At 38.7% G+C, this 6,000-nt stretch overlaps 2 protein-coding genes across 2 annotated transcripts in view; one reads left to right on the top strand and one right to left on the bottom strand.

Annotated features, from left to right (window-relative positions):
* Positions 1 to 6,000, bottom strand: part of LOC138949041 (TRMT1-like protein) — a 322,855-nt gene that overhangs the window by 107,200 nt on the left and 209,655 nt on the right. The window lies entirely within an intron of this gene.
* The window catches only part of LOC138949044 (WAP four-disulfide core domain protein 2-like), a 30,692-nt gene that overhangs the window by 15,681 nt on the left and 9,011 nt on the right, over positions 1 to 6,000 (top strand). The gene's annotated exons all lie outside the window — the stretch shown is intronic.

The following is a 6,000-nucleotide window of genomic DNA, read 5'->3' as shown; positions in this document are numbered from 1 at the left end:
CGGTAGCTCAGTTGGTTGAGCACTGGACTTGTGATCGGAAGGTCGCAGGTTCGAATTCGGGCCCCGTGTCACCACAATGGCACGTAAAAGACCTGAGTCATTCTGCCATAAGTGCAGATGGCTAATACCACCTAAACACGCATACACTGGTGTATCTCATCAAAAGCCGTGAGGGTGTAAAAACTCAAACTATCATATAACCCATAGGCATGTCCTCAAGAGGCGAAATATTTAGCCTGTAGGACAGTAAGCATTCTCTCTTTCCTTTTTTCATTTCAACAACAACAAGAGGCGAAGCCTTCAAGGCTCACGTAAGAAATAGACAAACAGTAACACAAACTCAATCACTCCGTCACACATACACACCCACACACACAGTAAGCTATGGAAAGCCGTTTGGCTCATAACCATTACACGCGTAAAAAATGATTAGTACACGTGTAATAAATAGTTAATACACGTGTAATTAATGATTAATACACGTGTAATAAATGATTAATGCACGTGTAATAAATGATTCATACACGTGTAATAAATAATTCATACACGTGTACGAAATGATTTAATACACGTGTAATAAATATTTCATGCGCGTGTAATGAATATTTCATGCGCGTGTAAGAAATGATTAAATACACGTGTAATAAATATTTCATGCACGTGTAAGAAATGATTAAATACACGCGCAGGAAATAGTATATACGCGTGTAAGAAATGATTAAATACACGTGTAGGAAATGATTTAAATACACGTGTATTTTAATCATTAGATACACCTGTAATGAATTAAAAACTTGAATCGGAAAATATACGACTTGCAAAGCAACAACTCTCGTCTATTCTACTTCCGGTTCGCGCGCGATTGATCCCATCTGATAAAACAAGTAACTTACCTCTCCAATGCTGTGCGTATGCTTGGCGCTGGTGGACAATATTCACTTTTTTGGCCAAAAACACTTTTTTGGCCAAAAACGTACATTTTTGGCCCGAAAAGTGTGATTTTGGCCAATAACATGTTTTGAGTGCAAAGTTTTGGCCAAAAAAAATTTGGCTAAATCTAAAACATTTGGCCAAATCTTCACTTTTTGGGCCAAATCTTTTGTATTGAAAGTTTTGGCAAAAAAAGAAGTTTTGGCAAAAACTTCATTTTTTGGCCAAATCTTTGAGTACCCCTTGGCGCTGATGGACAATATTCTTTTTTTTTGGCTAAAAACGCCAGTTTTGGCCAAAAACGCAAAGTTTTGGCCAAAAAAGTATAGTTTTGGCCAAAAACGCCAGTTTTGGGCAAAAAAGCAAAGTTTTGGCCAAAAAAGTCCAGTTTTGGCCAAAAAAGCAAAGTTTTGGCCAAAAAAGTATAGTTTTGGCCAAAAACGCAAAGTTTTGGCTAAAAAAATAAAGTTTTGGCCAAAAAAGTATAGTTTTGGCCAAAAAAGCCAGTTTTTGGCCAAATACGCCAGTTTTGGCCAAAAAAGCAAAGTTTTGGCCCAAAAAGCAAAGTTTTGGCCAAAAAAGTATAGTTTTGGCCAAAAAGGCCAGTTTTGGTCCAAAACAACAGTTTTGGCGAAAACAACAAAGTTTTGGCCAAAAAAGTATAGTTTTGGCCAAAAACGCCAGGTTTGGCCAAAAACGCCAGGTTTGGCCAAAAACGCCAGTTTTGGCCAAAAAAGCAAAGTTTTGGCCAAAAAAGCAAAGTTTTGGCCAAAAAAAGATTTGGCCAAAAAAGTGAATATTGTCCACCAGCGCCAGCAAATACAAAAGATTTGGCCAAAAAAAGATTTGGCCAAACAAAACAGATTTGGCCAAAAAAGTGAAGATTTGGCCAAATCTTTTTTGTTTGGCCAAATCGTTTTTTGGCCAAATCTTTTTATGGCAGAAGTTTGACCAAATCTCCCGTTTTAGCTAACAAAAACAGTTTGGGCCAAAACTTTTACATAGAAAGTTTGAAAAAAAATATAGCCAAATCTATTTTATTTGGCCAAATGTGTGGGGGTTTTGGCCAAATCTTTGTCTTTTTTGGCCAAAACTTGCGTTTTTGGCCAAAAAAGTGAATATTGTCCACCAGCGCCAAGCATATGTGCGTTAAATTGTTCTCGCAAACCTTCTAAAGTGACATTGACGTTTGCCGCTTCCGCCATCTTGAGCTGTAAGCGTGCAAAGAGAGGCGATGAAGACGCATAGAGTGTTTTTCATGTGGATTCCCAGTCCGAGTTTTTAAGTCGCTTAACCACGTGACTCCTGCATTTTTAACGCTTGTATGAAATATTTATTACACGCGTATTTATTCATTTCTTACGCGTGTATGAAAAATGTATTACACGTGTATTTAATCATGTCTTACACGTGTGCGTGAATGCGTGATATATTGTGTAAAAAATTCCATCTCACACGGCACAAAGCGCTTTGAACTTCGGATAAGGCGCTATATAAATAAAGAGAATAATAAAAAATAAAAAAATTGCACCAGATTGCATTTTCCTTGATTTGTATCAAAATTTTCCGGGGGGGGGGGGGGGCGTGCCCCCGGACCCCCCTAGGAGCCGGCTTTTGTCTTCTAAGTGACAGTTTTGGAAAGTAGTTGGGTTGCACCAGATCGGTCAATTGTCCTTGTTCTGATCCACATTTGGCTTCTTAAATTTACTTTTTGGAAGGTGTATTATGGTAAGTTTCTTGGCTCAGATTGCTCCATTTTCTTTGTTTTTATCAACATTTTCCGGGGGGGGGGGGCATGCCCTCGGACCCCCCTAGGAGGTTTGAATGCTTCGCGCCCTCAACTAAACGCTTCGCGTCGTCGAATTGTCCCTAAAAAGAAATGTGGAGCCCCCCCCCCCCCCCCCCCCCCCCCCCCGCCTTAAAAATGATGTGATCCGCCCCTGTGGCCTTATCCAATGCAAAAGCCTGGACAAATCTGAATCGGTTTACATAAACGTTTTACACGGAAAAGAATGTATCTCTAATTATATCAATTAAAGGAAATAAAGAAATTGTGTAAAAAATTCCATCTCACACGGCATTAATTGGTAACATGCGCCTTCAGTCGCCTTGTGTGGTGAGATACGTGCGCGATATATATCCTCGTAAATAAAATAAATAAATAAATAAATAAATAAAAAGTATGTAGAAATTGGAACTCAATAGATCATGATCTTGTTTCCTGGCCCTGAGAAACAAAATCCCTGGTATAATATTCCGTTCACCTTTTAGTTCTTCTTGCTCCTTACGGGATTATGTTTCAAGACAAATTTCACACACAAAAATTATTAAAAAAGCATGAAATAGGTAAAACATCAAAAACAAGAATCTCTCTCTCTATGTCTCTGTCAAGTCTGTGTGTCTGCCTGTCTCTGTACCTGTTCATGTATCTGTCTGTCTGTGTCTCTCTGTCTCTGTCTCTCTGCCTCTGTCTCTGTCTCTCTCTCTCTCTCTCTCTCTCCCCCCTCTCTCTCTTTCTCTCTCTCCCTCACGTTACTACAAAGCAAGTAATCTCCCCCCCCTCTCTCTCTCTCTCTCTCTCTCTCTCTCTCTCTCTCTCTCTCTCTCTCTCTCTCTTTCAATCCGGCCCGCCTCTGTCTCTCCTCTCTATCCGTTCCTTGACCTTGCACTCTCCCCCTCTCTCTCCGTCGCTCTTTCTCTTTCTCTTTCTCTTACTCAGTCCGGGCTATGGATTATACTTGTCTCGTCTAAATATCGGACCCTATTGCTACGCTGAAAACACAATAGCGATTATATAGCTGTTATGACCTTGATTTGTTGTTTCAAACTTACAAAATGACAGTTTTTGCGTCGATGTGTTGATCTCAGGTTTTGATAGCAGACAAACTTCTTACGCGCATCATGTTCGCGCAGACATGCACACCGCTACACGCTTTCTGACTTTGTGAGAAAAACTGACTCCAACTGCATTCGACTTCACAACACAGTTGTTGAAACAGCCTTTTAAGTTGTCAGTGAATGCTGTTGTCGATAGAAACATCGCCGTGGTACAGATGGGTGAACCGGAATCATGCGTCGGCCATTTTTCTCAATATGCTTTTGGATATTGAGTAAAATGGCCGACTTCTGCCGCATTATGCTTTGATGATCGGAAGAGACCATCCAATCACAGCCCCCGAATTCCCCCTCGTGTTCATCAGAATAGCTATATTAACAGCTATTGTGTTTTCAGCGTAGCAATAGGGTCCGATATTTAAACGAGACAAGTATAATGCCGACGAGTCGAAGACGAGTCGCATTATACTTGTTCGAGTCTAAATATCGGACCCTATTGCTACGATGAAAACACAATAGCGTTTATATAGCTATTCTGACATTAAATTCTGAGTTAAAAAATCATGTTTTTGTCAGCAACAAGTACCATAATGGTCCATGTCGTTGATTGCAGACGACGGTTTCCTTTCCGCATGAAGCCACGGAAATAACCGAACATTGAAAAACCCACGGACATGTATTACGGAGAAAACTCGAGATAACTGGATGTTTAGCATTACGTCAATATGCTAGGAATCATATGACGTCATGACGTAGATTGTATGTTCGAAAGTCTGACTTCTGTTGGGAATTCGCGTGGTGAAGACTGCGGTAAATCTGTAGATGATAAGAGAACAAGGATTGTCTCAGAAGAAACGACTAGATGTTTCAGACCGGTAACTTCATTTCAACATTTCACTATACAATGGACGTTCTATGTGACAGGAGAGTTTGCTGATTTTGTGTTAAACATTGGAGAGATCGTCTGCTAGAATCAGAGATAGATCGCTTCAGATTGCAGCTTCTGGAAATTTGCAAGGTTTGTTGCCTGTTAAAGAACTGGATTTTACACGTAATGTATGTCATGTACATTAAGCAACAACAAAAACACACACAAAGCAAATGGCATCGTCTGTCGACTTGTCACATAAACAAACCTGGCGAGGTATGCGTGTACTTTATACACGTGGAAGAAACCGGAACCATGCGTCTTTGTTATCGCCAATATGCTTTTGGATATTGGCAAAAATGGCCGACTTCCGTAGCATTATGCTTTGATGATCGGAAAAGGGATGTGTGAGACCATCCAATCACAGCCCCCGAATTTTAATTGTTTCCTGGCCCTGAGAACAAAACTCCCTGGTATAATATTCCGTTCACCTTTTAGTTCTTGCTCCTTACGGGATTATGTTTCAAGACAAATTTCCCAACAAGAACAACATTTAAAAAAATCATTTAATAGGTAAAACATCAAACTTAAAACAAATTAAATAATCTAAATTTAAAATAAATAGAATTATTTTAATAATGTCTTAATAAAACTCTAAAAATTCAAATTTGAATTGAAATTGTAATAACAGATTCAATAATGATTGCAATGCAAGCTTATTGGGTTTTTTAAATCTTTACCTGAATCCAAAAATATGAAGATAATTATGTCATGTTTACTCTGAAAATAAGCTCAAAAGAAAACTGGTCAAAAGCTCGCATGCTGGGCGGAGAACAGCACGGCCCGTCTCGGTCGACGGGTTTCGGCTAGCCAAGCCTTATTAGTTTCGGTGATAACAGATCCCGAGTTTTCAGTGTTTTTTTTTTTTTTTTCAACCCTTCCTTGTTTTCTTCTCTCTTTTTTCTTTCCTTTATTTTTTTTCCTTTTTTTGTGTGTTTTTTTTTTGTTTTTTTTTTTTTGTAAATAGGCGGTGAGCATCCTTCTTCATTGGCCTTTTTTCTTCTTTATAACTCCAACATAGAGGTATATTACACTCACGAAACATGGACATTTTCTCTTTTCAATGGAAATATTCCTTATATTTACAAATCAAATTTTCTACTTAATATTTGAAACTCAAAAATTAAAAAACACTGAAAGTTGTCTTTCTAAAAATACTAACACACATTTTCCCAATTAATATTACGTGATTTACAAAATTTCTCATCTTTTTACAACAACTTGTGTCTTGATTCTTGTGTCTCAAGACACGAGTTTTCAGTGTTGATCTTTTAAGTCTTTGGCCGACAGATTGACTAGATGTATTG

The sequence above is a fragment of the Littorina saxatilis genome, linkage group LG15 (genome assembly GCF_037325665.1).
Source record: "Littorina saxatilis isolate snail1 linkage group LG15, US_GU_Lsax_2.0, whole genome shotgun sequence".
NCBI classification, from domain to species: Eukaryota; Metazoa; Mollusca; class Gastropoda; order Littorinimorpha; family Littorinidae; genus Littorina; species Littorina saxatilis.
Note: the sequence above shows the minus strand (reverse complement) of the source record. Positions and strands in the feature narration are given on the sequence as shown.